This window comes from Ylistrum balloti, unplaced genomic scaffold (assembly GCF_031769215.1).
Source record: "Ylistrum balloti isolate Yb309-2 unplaced genomic scaffold, AGI_CSIRO_Ybal_v1 Utg369840, whole genome shotgun sequence".
Lineage (NCBI taxonomy): Eukaryota > Metazoa > Mollusca > Bivalvia > Pectinida > Pectinidae > Ylistrum > Ylistrum balloti.
This window is the reverse complement of record NW_026781998.1, coordinates 1309960-1329915: the sequence shown is the minus strand read 5'-3', so window position 1 is coordinate 1329915 and position 19956 is coordinate 1309960.

Below are 19956 nucleotides of genomic sequence, written 5' to 3'. Positions count from 1 at the left end.
CAGATATCTTGTACACAAAAGATTTACTTGTGAAAAAATCAAGGGTGACCTTTGACTTTCAACCTTGACTAAAGACTACCAGAATCTGATCAGAGGTTACCCTGCTTTGGTTACACTATGGAGTGATTATATAGCAAAACTATATGTTGTACACAACATTCTTGTTTGAGCAAGAGTTAAAGTTGTCCTTTGACCTTTAACCTTACCAAATGACAACAAAAATCTTTAGAAGTATAAACCTTGATGGGGGTGATAATATGGTGAGAAGATGAACTAAATCTGTTCATGGGTTCATGAGATATCTTGTACTCAAAGTTACATATACAAGCACATAATAAGTGATTACTACAAACCCTACTACCAGCCCCCTTCCCCTTATCCAGTGAGAGGTATATCTTGACATTGTGATTGAAGAAGACGTAGTTCACACAATGACAATCTTCCATTTGGACATGGTGTTGATGATACAATATCATGACCTTGGGCATCATGAATGCATGAGCACATTTAACCCTTAAAGTATATTTCAACAGCTCTCCACATCATTAGAAGGTTACTGAAGAAAATTTTGTGATATCTTGGTTATACTGAACGAATGTAACATATTTAAACATGTGTGATCTTGAAACTCATTAAAGGTCATCTATCTGAACAAGGCAGTGCAAATGGTATAAATCCTGTTGTGGCTCCACCTTGACTTGAGCACAATAAGGACGATGGCAAACAGACCTGACAAAGATTTATTAAAAAAAGAAACAGTGGCTTAGACCTTGACTCTACAACCTTGAAAATCAAACTTGTTCTTGATGTTAAAGCCCTTTATGGATGAATTTGAAATTTGATTCCAGAGCACTCAAGGAATTAAGGCACCAGAGTGCAAACAAAAGTTTTCTTAAAAAGTATCAGTGACCTTAACTTTGATCTTACAACCTTGAAACTCCAATTTCTCTTTAAAACAAAAGTACTTTATAAGTATGTTAGAATTAATCAAAATCCCTCAAGAAATCAGAAAACATTAGAGCCCTGGCAAGGATTTTCTTAAAATAGCAAGTGACTTTGACATTGATCTTGACCTTAGAACCCTGAAATTCAAACTTGCATGAGATATAATGGCCCTGTATGCAGTTTGCTTAATTTTTTTCAAAAAGTGAAACTGCTAGAGTGCTGACAAGGATTTTTTTATGACATTTGAACATTCCTCTTAAGAAATACCAATAGAAATCCTTAACTGCCATATTAAAGATGGCCAGCTGTCTGCATCTTTGTTTTTCCAATATGTCCTGAAAATAATTCAAATGAGCATTACTTGGGACCAAGACAACAATTTTCTTAAAATAGTAATAGTGACCATGACCTTGATTCTAGAGCCCATAAATTTGAAAGCATTTGATATTGAAATTAATTAGATCCCCCTATTTCATCCTAAAGAGAGTGAATAATTATCTTTCTCTTACCCTCTTTTCCTTGTCTGAGTGCATATCAAAGTGTATTGTGGGTGTTGTGATTAAACAAAAACATGTGGTGGCGTATGGACAGCGATTATTCCAGTGCCCTAAACACTTTACCCATTATTATTTAATCTTATGTATAATATAATTCCAGCATACACATCAGTAAAACATCAAAATAAAATTATACTCTCAATATTTTATATATATTCTTAATAAGATGTTGTGAAGTAAAATGAGTTTCAATCTCGATGATAATACAGGATTTTCAGTTTTTAAGGATAACACAAGACTTGATATAAGTAATCCACTTATAGATCACATCGGTGACATCAGGTAAACTGTTTTTAGACAATACAAAGAGCATGTGTAGCTTGTCCCTCAGGTGAGACAAGAAATCTCGCACCTAGAAAAGCATGGGTTTATCTGTCAAGGCAAAGAGAAATAAAAGTTCTGTGTATGTGTAGGAAGGTTGATAAAAATCCTCAAAGAAATGAAATTGCTCGAGTGCTGATAAGGGTTATTCTAGTAGTTATTTTAGGTGTGTAGGTTTTCAATCATCTCTGATAAGACCGTTCACATAACTATATAATTGTGCCTCATTGTTGCTTCCCTTTCAAAATAAATGAATATAAAAAAATCCCACTTCCTTTCTGGCTGTCACACATCATTATGTAAATAATATACTTCATATGAAGGTAGCTTTCACTTTATAACTAATCTGAATGTATATTGAATGAATATTGACCTAACAAATGGAGCTGTGTCTTATGTAAATATATATAATCACACTATGGCCGAAATAATACTTTGATGTCATAGGTCACATGACCTCCTTCTGCATTTAAAATATGCCTATTAACCAGACTAAGCTAAATAGGGCAGGACCAGCTTCAGCAGTCAGCTGTGTGTAGAAGGAGACAGGATACTGCTGATTATATACATTATTGCATCATTTAAGAGTGAAATATGGAATTATGAAAAATTGTGGCCAAAACCCTTGAATCATTGTAAGCTGCGTCAGTTTCTACTTTCACTTTGAATTCTGTTTCTAAGAACTGAGTTGAACTGAAGGCAGACAAAATTACTGTAATGCCATGTTCAGATAGGTTTAAGTTTAATATTGATCTTCACTTTATTAATAGTCTAGTCATGATTTGTTGATTTTTGGTAAGGAAAAAAATGTTAACTGGCTCTGGTAATCATCAACACATGCACTTTGCACATAATTCTAACTCATGGTCCATATATATTGAGGGTTTTTAGGTCTCCAGATGGGAAAACTGGCTGATTTCTTTACATTACATTTTTTTCATGTATTTTAAAGGCCATGGATATTAATGACACATACATCACACTTAAGAAAAATGTTTTATCTTTGCAACAAGCGTTTCATGAATGAGATTGGTCAAATACTAGCATTGACCAGGTTATGACAAATTCAGAAATATATGTAGAAATAGCTCAGTAGACATTTCTTTTGTTTTGGTTGAAACCTTCCCTTGTCTCTAATGTCTAATGAGTACCTCAGTCACTAAACCAACATCGCAAAATTTATACTTGAAGTTGTTACATTACTCGAATGACCATATCCACACAAAATGTCTTTAAGCATCATATCTGGAACATTGCAGAAACTGCACGCAAGTTTCTCCTTTCAGAAAAATGCGAGTCTCCATTAAAAACAAATCAAGAAAATGTCACCCATTCATTAAAAGTGTCACGTTTTTAAAATGTTGATCTTTAAAGAAGATTTGAAATCAATCAAATTTTTCATTCCTCAGATATGAATTATTTATTTTAATGTTGGACTGGGTTTTGGAACCTGGGCCGGGTACTTAAGTGCAACTCCATCTATCAATGACAAAAAGAAAAAATGGCGGGCACAGTTGAAGAAAAACAGGTAATGCAATGTTAATGTGGAACAACATAGGAGATATAACATCATCAAAGTGCATTCTTGTGGTCAGCTAGGATGGAGAACCCAACAAACAGGAGATGAGCTAACAGAAATTATCACTGCAATAGATAAACTTTTGTAGGATATCGCAGCAGGTGGCATTGTCTCCAGGGTTTTTCTCTCTTCCTGTAAAGACTGTTGCTTATTTTGTCAGGGACAGTGAAGCTGTTGGTTCACAACAGCAAATGCCCTGTTCCCTTTCCAACCTACATCTGTTCCAAATTCTATCAATTTGAACACTTTTGAATTACCTGAAACACTACTTAGCAACATGGATTTGGTCTAATCCAATGTTTAAGGGTGGGGCCATTTATCATGACTATTAGATTTTTCAAACAAGGCCAAAGGGTATGGTTGATTTGTTCCCTGTTCCTTCTGGGTTTATTGAAGGGTCCTCCTCTACAGACAGTATCAAGAGCTAGGGATGCCCAAGGTTTCTGGAGTCAAATCTAGAGTTGACCTGTAGGATGGTCACCAATTCAACATACCCTAAATCATCCATAGAAGATTGCTTTGAAGATTGAGTTCCAGGTCTCACAGGCTCTTGTAAGGACTGTAGCTGTTCCAAAATATCCAAGAAGGTATAAAATGGCATTGAAATATTTCAGTTCTTAATTCTTTGGGCCTGATTAGGAGTATTTAATTATTTCTTTAATTGGTACTGACTTTTAAAGGTGTTGGTTGACTTAACACAGCACAGGTAAGTGACTTGATCTCTCAAAGTTGAGTAGTGAAGTTTACCTGTAACAGGTGGGACTGGCTACCTTGAGACGCCTTGGGCGGTAATTAGCAAATAATTAGAGTAACAAGGAACAGCCCAGATGTCAAATACAGACACTTGCCTGAGGTTATAGTTCTGAGCAGAGAAAATACTAGAATAACCAATATTTCACTTGGGCCTACATATTGCAATGAATTTATTATGGGAATATTCAGTACATGCAAAAAATATAACAATAATTGTGATATATTATCATCTGATATCCTAATTAGTGGATTCCAATGTATAATAAGTTGTCCCTAACATTGTCAGTAATACAGTTGTGACAAGATGTGTTGTCATGTTTAGGTATGCATCAAACTTAATTAAATATTAAGATTTTAAGATATTAAACTTTGAAATTTTATCAAATATGGTACTAAATTACATAAAATAAAACAAAACAAGAGGCCCTAGGGGTCTGTATCACTCACCCAGCCATGCCATACAATTTGCCTAAAGGTTGGGTATTTCAAATATTTCCAAATTAAAGCTCAGTCACTTAACCTTTTTGATGGGGCAAGAACAATAGGTAAAATCATATATCATTACTGCCTTTCTCTTTTAAATCCCAGTACGAGTTGGTTGGTATCCCAACTATATCAGAAATATGACCCAGAAATAATGTCCCTTAAGATGTACCTCAGCCAAAGGTCACATCTTACATAACAAATTTGAGGTTTTTTTAATGTAAAACCAATCTTCATTTCAGTAATACTTACCATAACTTTAGTATGCAAATATGGTACCTACACCCATCTTTGTATCCCAAAAACAAAAGATTAAAAAATCCCGCCCTCCCTACAACCATGAGCCTTCACCTCATGAACATAGAATTATCTCCCTTCCTCTTAGCCTTTAAGGGGCACCCGCAGAGGAGCAGCCAGGCAGATAGGAAGAGGGGAGGATAGGGTGGGACTCCATAAAGTTATGGTAAGTATTACCTCATGAAAATTGGTTTTACATTAAAAAACCTCAATTTCATTTCAGTAATAATTACCATAACTTTAGTATGCGAATTCGTCTTACCGTAGTGGTGACTAGCAGCCAGGCAGCCCATCTAGCACAACTGAACATGGCAGGGAGGGGGACAGAGTGCATAGAAGAAGGAGGGGAACCTCCTCGTGAACGAACAGGTAACCCACGTGCCGCCGAACGGAAAAGACAAGCCCCGGGGCTGACGGGGGGGGCACAGCCACAGACTGTGCAACCACCAGAGGCCCCAATGAATACAAACCTTCTGAGTGGGAAGCTAGGGATCGCAGATAAAAATCTGTGAACGTATCCCTGCACCGCCAGAAGGCAGCAGATATGACCTCCTGAAAGGAGGACCCATTAAGGAGGGCCCAGGACGCAGCGAGGGCCCTTACCTCATGAGCCTGCACTCTCACCCTAACCCGAGCCTGGTCATCCGAGTACTCATATTTAATGACCTGGCATACCCACCTAGACACCGACTGGGAGGAGATGTCTCGCTGTCCCTGTTTGATGGGCAAAAACAGACGGGATCTGGAGCCCCCCCCCCCCCCCGGTTTTATCAAGATAAAACCTAAGAGACTTCAGGGACAAAAGCAATCTATTTCTCCTCCGAGCTAGTCAAAGCTGGAATCTTGATGGGATCGGCGAGAACCCCGGGACCTGATTCTTCGCAAGGAACGAAGGATCAGTAAGGAGAGTAATGGCAGTGTAGCCTCTGGACCAACGAAGGCAAGAAGGAAGTGACGACAAGGCGTGCACTTCGCTCCTTCTACGTCCAGAGGCCAGAGCCAAAAGGAGGGACTGTCTTGAAAGTCAGAAACTTCAAAGAGGCAGACTCCATAGGCTCATAAGGTGACCTCGTCAGGGAATCTAGCACCAAGGCTAAATTCCACTGTGGGGCCAGCTGCCGAACTCTGGGTCTATCCAGAGCAAAGCCTCTGATTAGGGCAGAAAAAGATGAGGAAGAACCTATCTCCTTCCTGCCCTAAAAAGCCAAGACACTGGCAATTGCTGTCCTATATCCAGCGATAGTGCCAGGTGCCAGATTGCGGTCCCTAAACAGAGAGAGTAGGAAATCTGCAATCAGCTGAACAGAGGCTTCGAATGGATCAACCTCCCTGCCGACACACCAATCACAGAAGATATTCCATTGTGACCTGTAGACGGCAGAAGAGGAAGCCCTGATAGATCGCGCGATGCAATCTGACATCTCTCGAGAAAAGCCTGCCTTGGCGAGGCTTCCAGAGATAGCCTCCACGCGTGAAGGTGGAGGATCTCTGGTCGAGAGTGTGTTGTCCTGGACCGAGGCTGGCAAAGGAGATTCGGTCTGGTGGGGAGAGCCAGGGGCTCTTCCACCAGAAACAACAAGAGCTCCAGAAATCAACGCTGCCTCGGCCACAGGGGGGGCTATCAGAAGTAGGGAGCAATGATGCTCCCTGAACTTCTGAAGCACCCAGCCCACCAGGTTGAAGGGAGGGAATGCATAGGTATGCATCCCATCCCAATCCAGAGAAAGGGCGTCCACAGCCCAAGCCTTCGGATCTGGGACCGGAGAGATGAAGGTTGGCAGCTGATTGTTCAGAGAAGTGGCAAACAGATCTATCAAAGGCCTGTCCCACACCTGACAAATTCCCCAGAGCATCGAGGGAAACAGCTGCCATTCCGTCAACACCTGTTGGCAGCACCTGGAGAGGGTATCTGCCAACACATTCAGCCTGCCCGGAAGATGCTTGACCGCAATGGACAATTGCATCTCCTGACAGAGGAGAAGGATGCGGATTGAAAAGGGCACACAGGACGTGAGACCTGGTGCCCCCTTGTCTTTCCAGATACGCAACAACTGTAGAGTTGTCGGTAGCCACACAAATTGCCTTGGACTGCAGAAACCCCCGAAAGGATTGCAGTGCCAAAAGAATCACCCTCATCTCGAGCACATTGATGTGCTCCGAGAGCTGATCCCCAGACCACTCCCACGAGCGGCAATGGCCGTCGAGGTAAGCTCCCCATCCTGTCATGGAAGCATCCGTGAAAAGGGTCATCGAGGGGACAGGCTTGGTCAGAGGAACCCTGCGGAGAACATTCTCTCGAATGGTCCACCAGCGACATCTGGAGCTGTCTGATGTGAAGCCTCTCGAGGGGGACCACATCTGCCAGGGCATTGAGATACCCCAGAAAACTGAGGAACCAATGCACCTGGACCTGCGGCCGTTCGATGAAGGAGAGAGCTAGAGCCCTCGCCTTCTCGAACTTCTCCATCGGTGGTATGGCTATGCCCAGAACCGTATCGAAACAGTTCCCCAGGAAGACAAAGTCCTGAGATGGGGAAACCTCTGACTTCTCTCTGGAAGGAATGAAACCGACTCTGAGCAAGATTTTCAGGACCAGCCAGGTATCCTTCACTAACGATTCCTCACCCTGTGAAGCATGAGGGAGTCGTCAAAATAGATGTGGACGTCTATTCCGCGAGAGTGAAGGAATCCCACGACAACCTGCAGCAGCTTGGTGAATACCAAAGGAGCTGTCGTCAGCCCGAAGGGCATGACCCGGAATTGGCAGACCTTGCCATTGCACGTGAGGAACTTCTGTGCCGACTTCTTGATTAGGATATGGAAATAGGCGTCCTTCAGATCTACCGAAGTTGCCCACATTCCGTCCCTCACAGAGGCCATGATGCCCTGTGGGGTCTCCATCTTGAAGTGAGGAGAATCTACGTGCCTGTTGAAGGCACTGAGATCTATGATTGGATGCCACGCCCCGGACTTCTTCTGAACGAGAAACATTCGGGAATAGAAACCGGGAGTGGTTTCCGACATAGGAATCTCCTCTACCGCGCCCTTTGCAAGCATGGTCCTTACTTCCTCCTGGATCACCCGAGCCTTTTCCAAATCCCCCGAAGGAGAAAAGAAAGGGCGGTAAGAGGCGGATCCCGAAGAAGGGGGATACCTAGACCCTCCTTGACCACCGACAACGCCCACGCGTCCTCCGTAATCTCCTGCCACTGGGGCCAGAAAGCGGAGAGACGCCCGCCCACAGGAAGTTCCGGATGGGGCAGATCAAGTCCCTACCAAACCAGCGAATCATCCGCCCATCTGAAGCCTGAACCTGCGGAAGAAGGACAAGAGACCTGAACGGGAGGACCTCCGTCCAGCCCGCCAGACCCCTGTCCTGTCTCGGCCAAGGAGAGCTACCGGCCGATTCGACCCTAGACTTTGCCAAGTCAGGGTCGGGCTGCTCCCCCCTACACCAGGACGCACCTGGACAGGGGGAGCCACCCCCTGCTTGAGGGCGGAGCTCAGAGCGAGAACACCCCAGTGACAACCTCACCCACCGGCTCAGGACTGGGGGTAGATGACCTGGATGGCTTACCTCTCTTATCGGAAGATGAGGACGAATCCCTCTTCCGGCGAGAAATTCGCCGACTGGACAGGGGAACCTTTACAGCGGACCCAGCGTGCAAACAAAGTTCGCACAGTGCGGTCTCGCTGCAAGGCCAGCATAAGGGACAGGCATCATGGGGGTCCTGCTCTCTAAAGAAATGAGAACACCCATTTGCCAAACCAAGACGCAGCCCTGAACTAGCCATAATTGTTACGATAAGCAAATAACAACAGTTATTAACACAAATAAACGTAACAAAAACTAAATGGAATGAAAAAACACAACTCCAAAAATCAAATACGAACGAAAGCAAAAGCTAACGAAACGTAAAATAGCTAAACAAAAAAGGCGGTCGAATAATTAATACGACCGAAAAATAGCGAAAATACTTCACGAAAAACCGAATGGCACAAAACACATGGTCACGCGCTCGGTATGTGGAGCATAACAATGGCCGAACAAAGGCCGAACAAAAGCAGGCCGAATAAAGGCCTAAAAAGCAGGATAATTAACTACTAAAAGTCTGCAAAAGACTGTTAATGTTACAGATGGATTTAAAGCAAAAAGCCGAGAAACTAATTACTCAGCTATAAACGAAACTTAAGCTATAAGGAAAGGAAGGCACTCAGCTGGATTATAGCACGTCCGCCCGCTCCGGTAGCCATAAAGATAAGAGGAAGGGAGATAACTCTATGTTCATGATGTGAAGGTTCCTGGTCGTAGGGAGGGCGGGATTTTTGAATCTTTTGTTTTTGGGATACAAAGATGGGTGTAGGTACCATATTTGCATACTAAAGTTATGGTAATTATTACTGAAATGAAAGTGTTTATCTCTTGATGCCAAGCAATTCTACATATATGTAAGGTTATGGGACGGGGATTTCAACTGATTTAAATATATCACAGGAGAGGGGTTGAGCCACACGGAAGTGCCAGTTCTTACTTTGTGAATGTGTTTATCTCCTGATTCCTAACATTGATATATATGGTTATGGGGTGGGGATCTCAACAGCTTCAAAGATGAAACAAGGAAACTAAGTCCCTGGGGATGGGGCCAGACCAAAGAGCCAATTCTATCATCATGATTATGTTTATATCTTGGAGCCTGTCATTCCTATATATGGTTAAATGGTGGGTATCTCATGTGTTTCAAAGATATATCAAGATATTTAAGTCCCTTTGGGTGGGGCCAGATCCCAGAGCCACTTCTTACATTGCGAATGTCTTTATTTCATTATGCCCAGCAATGTTATACATGGTTATGGGATTGAGCCCCTCCTCTCCTGCCATAAGGGGCTGAGATCCATCATTTATACAAAATAAATTCCTCTTCATTCAGAAAAAAAAAATTGGACAAAGTCCAATCATTCCTCCAGAAGAAGTAGGATATTAAAGAATTTGCCCTCTTTCTCCTATTTGGCCCTGCCTCTCCTGCCCCAGGGGATGGCAATCCACCATTTATACACAACTGATTTCACTTTAACCAAAATGTTTTTGACCAAATTTGGGCAAAATCCAATCATTCCTACAGAAGGAGTAGGACTTTAGGATTTCCCCTATTTGACCTTTCCTATATATATAATTAGTCTGGCTGTACCCCTACATTCAGCTACAGATAAAATTTTATATATATATATTATATATATAATTAGTCTGGCTGTACCCCTACACTCAGCTACAGTTATTATTACATATATACAAGAGGTAAAAAAAGAAGACAAATTTTTAATTGAAAGAGAGATGAAAGAGAAGGAATAGTCCTCCATATCTTAGAAAAATAAATCCTGATGATGCTTCACAACAGGCTACAGAAATCCAAGAAATTTTGTTGTTAGCAATGTGACAATGATCTTATCATCAAATTCCCATCTCCTCCAGCCTCAGAGATAAACATAATGATAAGTTGGCTGCAGGTACAACTCTCAAACAAATATCATTGTCTAAAATTTCAGGACTATCTTCTATATCTTCAAACCCAACAAAGATATTGTGCTTAGATTTCAGAACTATCTTATAGTCATCTTCAAACCCAACAAAGATGCTTCAGGAAAATTCACCTCCTTGGGTTTTATAACCAATAAAATCAGCTAAGAAAATCACTTCAAACTATAAAATGTTCCATCCCCATTTACAAATGCTTTGTTTGAAATGTTTACAGCCTCACCAAGCCAGAGTAAATAGATTAGATATTCAATGTTATTATTCTGAAACTAAAAGAAAACAAGTTTACACTTACATCAGTGTTATTTAATGTGTAAATCTAATGCATATTACTGATTCCTCAGTTCAAAGAAGTTAATTTTTTGTAAATGTTATTGCTAAAACAATTGCATATCTGTTGTTGGACTTGTTTAATCTGCTCTACAACACAGCATTCCTCGGGACTGTCACTATAGTAAACAATTATATACTTTTTACATTCTTTTGAATCACTATTAAACTATGACCTTGACCTATGGGGTTGATATAGGCGTTCTTTTACCACCATTCCACCCTGAAGAGTTAGGTGACTGCAATATATTGACTAACTTGTAGCAATTACTTTCATGAAATTCAGAAAAAGAAATGTACAATAGAATTAATATTGATAAGCCATATTTATGCAAGGATACATCATTATGTCAGTATTCTACTAAACTGTAGAAGTTGAGAATATGTCACCTTACTAGCCTGAGTTAGAGGGAATTTCCCTTGACTAAAGGGGTAAAGTGTCTGGCTGGAGATAGAAGGGTCACCAGTTCAAACCCAGTTGGGGGCATGGTGCTTTTCATCACTCCTTCCTATTACAGATTTGATTCCATTGACTACTCCAAGAGTAAAAGCTAAAAGAGAGTGAGATGCTTCCTTGAAGATAATGAACCAGCATAGTTGTTGTCATTGGGATGAAAGATTTTGTTAAAGATTGAGTAGTGTTGAAGTTGAGAGTACATGTCACCTTCCTAGCCTCAGCTAGTTGGAATTTCCCTTCAGTCGAGTCGTATTGTGTCCAGCTAGAGGCCAAAGAGTCGGTGATTCAAACCCAGCCCGTGGCAGGGTGTTTTTCATTACTCCTTCCTATCACAAAACTATTAACCCAACCCAAAATGAACAGTATGCAACACATCAAAAACAAGAGATACCTTAAGATCTTGGCATCCACCACTGAATGACCTTTATTATGTCTACGCAAGGCTGATCTTTTCTCTACTTTTTCCTTTTTTACCTGTGAGGTACATATTTTTGGGTATATATATGATAAACCAGCGGGTTAGCTGTAAGTTACAAACAGTGGTTACCTGTGAGGTACATATTTTTGGGTATATATATGATAAAACAGCGGGTTAGCTGTAAGTTACAAACAGTGGTTACCTGTGAGGTACATAATTTTGGGTATATATAAGAAAAAACAGCGGGTTAGCTGTAAAATACAAAAAACCATGTTACCTGTAAGGTACAATAAGTATCTATGGGTCACTTATTAGGTTCAAACAGTGGGTTACCTGTGAAGTACTAAGCAGGTTACCTATCAGATACAAACAGTGAGCTACATGTGTGGTCACCCATTAGAAACTAAGAAAAACACACAATGGAATTATGCATTTATTACCTGGACAACTTGTTGAAGGATATAGAAAATAAACTCATTAAGAAAACATGTTTGCTGTGTATGATATAAGTTAGTTGTTTGTACTTTGGAAAGAGTCCAAGGCCAGACATGACAATAGTGTCCGTGTGTGCAAGATCAATGCAGGCCCTGGAGAAGAGCTCTAGTTTCTCTATATAGGTAGTTCTCACCATCAGTATGATCAATAATTCATATTCCTCTGTAGCTTATCATATAAAACAAAAGTTATCTCGTAAAACATGTCTCAACTGTAACAGACAGTATTTTTACATGGGGTTAAACAGTAGAATGTTATGTGCATATAGAAAGCACCGACCAACACCTGTAATACCTTATAGACATCAACTAGAAATGTGATTATACACCTGTCATCATGATTAATGAAGTATAGACAGATTCTACACTGTAGCACCTGTGTGTAACCACAAAGTCACATTACCTGGACTGGGTACTCTAAAGGGAGTGAACAGGGTGAAAGTAGCCTAGATAAAGTACCCTCGGTCAAACAGTTACCTACTACATACTCCAATGGGACACTGGTCACTGCACCTATACTGCAATACTGGGTCACACTACTTTTGTTCTATATTTTGTCACATCACCTGCCAAATTGGATTCAAGTACCAAGAACATGTGCACTGGGTTACTTCACATAGATACCAACTTGATGCAAACTTTGGTGACACCAACTACATACTACGCTCAGTCACACAACCTACATAATACATTCAGTCACACTACCTGCATACTACATTGGGTCACACTACCTACATACTGCACTAGGTCACAACACCTACATACTGCACTAGGTCACACTATCTACATACTACACTCAGTCACAATACCTACATACTGCACTAGGTCACACCACCTGCATACTACACTCAGTCACACTACCTACATACTACACTGGATCACACTATCTACATACTACACTCAGTCACACTACCTACACACTGCACTAGGTCAAACCACCTGCTTACTACACTGGGTCACACTATCTACATACTGCACTGGGTCACACCACCTACGTACTACACTGGGTCACACCACCTGCATACTACACTAGGTCACACCATATATATACTACACTGGGTCACACTACCTACATACTACACTGGGCCACACTACCTACATATTACACTAGGTCACACTACCTACATATTACACTAGGTCACACTACCTACATACTGCAATAGGTCACACTACCTACATTCTGTACTAGGTCACAACACCTAAAACATAGTAATACACTGGGTCACTTTCTGTACAAGCTCCGCTGGGTCAGTTTCTACTGATTTCCTTGAACCGGATATCATGCCAGATCACAGTATCTTTAATACTTTGGACTTAGCAGCTAGCATGTTTTCTTCATCATTGTTAACAAAAAGAGATACATGCAATCACTTTTACATTGTAAATGGTGTAAAATACTCTCATCTTCCTTCATACCAATAATGTTTTCCTATGTGTTGCCTGTTCCTTTACTGCCAGAATCAATATCATCAAACCTATTTTCAACAGATTTCAAAGTCTCTGCAAAGGTTACAGTGAGATTCATCTTTTGTGTTTAGATAAAAGGGTTTTGTAATTAAGTGATCAAAAGACAGTTTTGCAAAGAAAAAGATATTCTGTTTGCATTATGACAAATAAGAGTTGAAATTACTTCCAGGGTTTTAATCGACAACACACTAACATTTCTTTACATTCAGATTCTAAAACTGGATTTCATTTACACATCAAAGTATAGAGGGCTGCACAAAGGTCCAAGAAATTTATGTACAACAATACATGAAAATACAACTAAACACATATATTCTAATATACATTGTATATGTTGTTAAATATGGGAAAGGTTCCATTTTTATCACATTTATGTGCATGAAATTTTCAAAAGTTACAGACAGAATTCAAAATATGGGAAGGTGACATTCACAGAGGAACCTAGACAACCATCCATAATGCATAAAGTCTAAACAGACACAATATGCTCTAACACAACAAACCTTATAAATATTAACTATTTTAGATTCAACTATTGAACAAATGTATGCAAGACAGTTTAGACTTCTAAAGCAAAAATGGTGTCAACATCTGATAGAGCAACATCAGGTTAATTTTTGTACCAAAGAACACTGCACCACCAACATGTCCTAAAGCCCAAAGACAAATGACCTTATGGATCACCTGTTTCCTATAAAGGCTCTAGGAGGCCAAATGTCCTTAACAGTCATGGTCTATCAAGACTTTAAGGGTCACCTGTGTTCTATAAAGACAAAATGCCCAAAGGCCGTAAGGATTACCTGTGACCTTTCAATAGATGAGCCCCAAAGGCTTTAATGGTCATCCATACTCTTTAAAAAAAACAAGAGGCCAAAAGGTCTCACCAGCCTTCCATATTCTATGGGGAAAAGGGGCCAATGGTCTTCACAGTCACCTATGTTCTATAAAGACTAGAGGCCCATGCACAGGCCTTAAAGGCTGTGAAAGGCATCAGATTCATCAGTATTATATTGAGACATGAGGCCTAAAAGTTATTAACGGTCCACTTGTTTTATAAGAACTTCAAGCCAAAAGGATTTAATGGCCATCCATGTTCTATATCATACTGGAGGCTCATTTATCCTAGAAAGACAAGAGGCCCAAGACTTAAACGGTCACCAATGTTATATAAAGACAACAGGCCAAAGGCCTTAATGAGTCATTCACATTCTATAAAGGACAAGTGATCAAAACATCATCAGGTCACCCCTATTCTATAAAAATAAGGGATCAAAAGGCATTACCTGTCGTTTGTTCTATCAAGGACAGGTGACTGAAGTCATTAGGTCACCCCTATTCTATAAAGTTAAGTGGACGAAAGGCATTAACTGTCCTTCATTCTATGAAGGACAGGTAACTGAAAAGGTCACCATTATTCTATAAAGATAAGAGGCCAAAACCTTTAAGAGTCATCCATATTGTATAACGGAAAAGAGGTCCAAGGAGATCTGCATTACCTAATGGTCATGGGCATCTTCTAGCAAGTGACCCTAACAGTCATCCATGTTACAGGGAGAAAAATGGCCCATATTCGTTGACCATCATCTATGTTCTGTAAATGTTCCAAAAAGGAGATAAAGGAGGAAGTGTAGTGTTGTGTTTCTTGTTTATTATTGTTTGTGTGATGTTTTTCTAGTCCATATCTGGATACTGACTCAGTATCAAGATAGAGAAAGGGTTTATATACCATTTCTAACAAGGATGAGTGACCCATAAAAAGATGATCGAGGTAGCCAGACTAAACATGTCTATATAAGATCTTATGATATAATATTGGTATCATTTATACCTGGTTACTTGAGATAATTACCTAAGGCAACATGTATTTCTGCCATGTAAACATGTAATCTGTCTATAGCCTTTGGACATAATGACAATAAAATTTTGGATATAACTCATATTCATATTTTCTAAATACAAAAAATGAAATTTTTCTAATACAAAATATTTCAATAATTTTGATATTTTTTAAAAATGGTGTGGTTCATTAAGACAAGCGGCCCAAACTCCTTGACCATCAACTATGTTCTGTAAAAGACAAGACTACTATGAACAGGTCTTACAGACTAGAGGCTGAAAGGCATCAAACTCATCTGTATTATTTGATACTAATCTATATTCTGATAAGACAAGATGCCCAAGGGCCTTTAATACTAATCTGTATACTATAAAGACGAGGAGCCAAAAGGCCTTTAATAGTAATCTGTATTTTATAAAGACAAGGGGCCCAAGGTCCTTCAATAGTAATTTGTGATCTATAAAAACATAAGTCCCAATGGCCTTTAAAAGGAATCTATATTCTATAAAGACAAGGGGCCCCAAGGGCCTTCAATAGTAATTTGTGATCTATAAAAACGTAAGTCCCAATGGCCTTTAATAGTAATCAGTGTTCTATTAAGACAAGGGGCCCAAAGGCCTTTAGTAGTAATATGTATTCCATGAAGGCAAGGGGCCCAAGGGTCTTTAATAGTAATCTGTATTCTATTAAGACAAGGGGCCCCAAGGGCCTTCAATAGTAATCTGTATTCTATGAAGGCAAGGGGCCCAGGGTCCTTTAATAGTAATCTATATTCTATAAAGACAAGGGGCCCCAAGGGCCTTCAATAGTAATCTGTGTTTTATAAAGACAAGGGGCCCCAAGGGCCTTCAATAGTAATTTGTGATCTATGAAAACATAAGTCCCCATTGCCTTTAACAGTAATCAGTGTTCAATTAAGACAAGGGGCCCAAAGGCCTTTAGTAGTAATATGTATTCCATGAAGGCAAGGGGCCCAAGGGTCTTTAATAGTAATCTGTATTCTATTAAGACACGGGGCCCAAAGGCCTTTAGAAGTAATATGTATTCTATGAAGGCAAGGGGCCCAAGGTCCTTTGATAGTAATCTGTATTCTATTAAGACACGGGGCCCAAAAGCCTTTAGTAGTAATATGTATTCTTTAAAGACAAGGGACCAAAGGCCCTTTAAGAGTAATTTGTGATCTGCTGAGATAATTTGAGAGGCCCAAATGCCACTATGGTCATTCCTGTTATAAAGAGACTCTCATTTTTGTTGTCATGATATAACATATAAATTGCGTAATTTTGCAAAGAAAACAACATTTGAACAGATTATGATTGATTGATAAATATTCAGCTCAAACCTGTCAATTTAACTGCCATATCAAAAATCTAGTTCACTGTTCATGAGAAACAATTCAGTTTGAATTGAAATTAAACAAGATGGCATCTTCACAAAAAATGTTCATATCATAGTGATACATTTTCTATAACAGTGAAACAGAGAGTGACAGAAATATTGCCATCTTTCTCATATTTGGTTAAGAAAAATGCTTACATGGCCAGCGTACCCTCTAAATCATTCATGACCATAAAGTCCAGCGCAATGGGTGAAAAATTGAGTCCAATGATATGTGATAAGAGTGCTGTCCTACATTACTATAGATGGTTTGCCCCCTCAGCATGCTACTACTACCAAACATTTGTCAGGAGAGCATGAAGAATTGAAGCTGTTTATCCTTGGCCAGATATCTAGACTAATTTGTGGGCTTACCTCAGAGCCTGCTAGCTACCTATTCAGATCACTTGACTATACAGTATCTTGTTGTTCTTTAAAATTATAAGAAAATAGACTTTTTCTCTAACCTTAAATTTACAATGAGTTACAGAAATAAGATATTTGATAAGTAATACTTGGCCAGTCTCATTCATCAAACACTCATTGGACACAAAAAGCAATTATATTAAAGGTAATGTATGTATTACTAAGATCTGTAGCCCCCAGAAAAACAAAAAACAATTCAAAAAATTATGTTCAGTTTTCCCTTCAGTTACAACCCTTGTCACTATAATATATTTATAGACCATAGGTTGGGAATTTGTGCCAAGTCCCTGTGGTTATACATAACCAAGTTCCAAGTATATTAATTTGAATCAAGAATCTTGAAATGTTGCATGATGTTTACAGAAGTTATCATTGCATGATATCGCAATCCACCCTTGGAGATATTGGTCACTACTGTCCCTTCTGACCCTCTGTATATTTTGTACTTGCTAGCTGGCTTGACTTTGGCAGCTACAGATCTTTCTCGTGTGATTGAAGGACTTAACGCAGGTCCTGCAGACCCCTACACAGGACTTCAAAAGGATAAAAGATCCTATACTGTCTACCAGGATAAAACGCCAATAATACTATAAATTTTCTTGTGGCCATGTGTAAAATTTGTGATCAATGACAGTGAAATTCTATAAAAACCAGTGCATGACATAACCAAATCAAACACACTAATGACTTGGATCAATCCCAGAGTTGCTATCACAATGTGAATGCACCCACATGTCCATATCTTAGAGCGACTGTTGAGATATATAGTTTCAACAGGACTTTGCAATAGAATGCAGTTATTTTTTTAATACAGTATAGTTTAGATCCCATAACTCATACCAAGCATGCTTTTAAGCACAACATTATTAATAAAAAAACACATACTTAAAGGGACGATCCCCCTCCACAAATTACCAACAACACACATATGTTAGTATGTTAAGATCTGTACAGATGATGAGGATACAGTCTGGGAAACAGAGGAGTATCAGCTGAGTAGTATATGAATTATAACTTAAAATGAATCAATGTAGAAGAGGATCTGCTTTTGTTATGCCATCACTCTGTCCGGATGCTAATACAGAATTATGTTATTGAGCCATATGGAAAATTTTTGATACTGATGTCTATGATGTCATCGACAACCAGTTGTTGGTGTGACAGTTCAATGTCCTATTTACATTAAAATGAAACAAAGCCAACGTCTCATGCCCTCAGCAATTCATTATTGGCTACCAATTTTTTTTTAATCAAATTCAATGAGCTTGAATTCAATAAGAAATTGACTTTCTGAATGTTTTTACGTGATATTGTATTCATACCTGAGGAGGCTCTATTTACATTAATTAGACACAGGTGAGCAGATAATTTTCTTCCGACCACGAAAGGAAAAGAAAAAAAACGAAAGCTCTATTAACAGACTTTCAGGAATATCTTAGAATTTCACCATCAAGAACTCTTTTGTCATGAAATATATGTGCACCTTTATTCAAAAGCAAATGAACATACTCCATGTTCATCATGATAGAGAGACAAGGTCTTGAACAGATTTTGTAAATTTTACTCAGTTTATCCCTTATGGCTTGCTCATTTGGCAAGCCCCTGGGGGGTCAATTAGGGCTGAAATGTGCATACTGTGCCATCAAACATGTTATTGAGATTTGAATCAAGTTTAAATTATTTAGAATGGAAATCAAAATTGACATAGATAACATGAGACTGTGGAGATGTGAAATGTTAAATTCTGATGCAGAATTTTAAGACCCTTCACCCAATTCAATTCATGAAGAGTATATAATTCTACAATATGTGTGTCCTCTGGGGAAGATTGTTTAAATTTCAGTCAACCTGGCTTGTTTTTGGCCCCACCCTCAAGCCTATGGAGTCATTAGGGACTGTATAATTATCAAGTTGGTTCACCTTTAACCATGGAACATTTCTACAAAATTTCACCAAAATTGATGCATATGTTTTAGAGATGAAGTAAAAAAAATTAAATGTTTTAAGATGGACGATAAACAACAACAAAAAATGTTTTTAGATGGACGATGAATAGTAATGAAAAAAAGCAATCAAGATAGGTCACTAGAGGCTATATTCCAAGTGACCTTGAATGCACTAACATAGTAGCTTTTCCTTGTTATATCCAATTTCATATACTATGTATTGGTATTGCTTTTATGGCTAAAACTGAGAGCCACAAATTATAAGCTAGTACAAGGAAAACAATTGACAATGCATGGTATTGCCATCACAAGCACATTGGTGCACTCTCTGTGCCCCCAATAAATACCCACTTCATCTCATATCTGTAAAACTTGAATGCAAGGCACTTCTTCAAAACTTGTAAATGACGTAACACTTCCTGTATTGAACATTTAAATACAGGCAAACAATCTTCCAACATGTTTACAATCAATATGCTGCATTTTAAAGATGGTAATTAAAACTACAGATTTAAATCTGTAACCGTTAACGTCATGTAACAGTATCGCTACCTTCCGCCTAAAACTTGATAGATTGCTGTCTTCGTGTAGTTTTGTATCCAATCTCTAGTATCATACAAACATATTTGAATCAAATTTTCTAGTGTCATATGTACCATGTGTGTCTGTCTTTTGTCCTGTCAGTTCTTAAGTATCCATTTTGTTTTTATTTCTGATGAGGTATCAGATCGCAATCTCG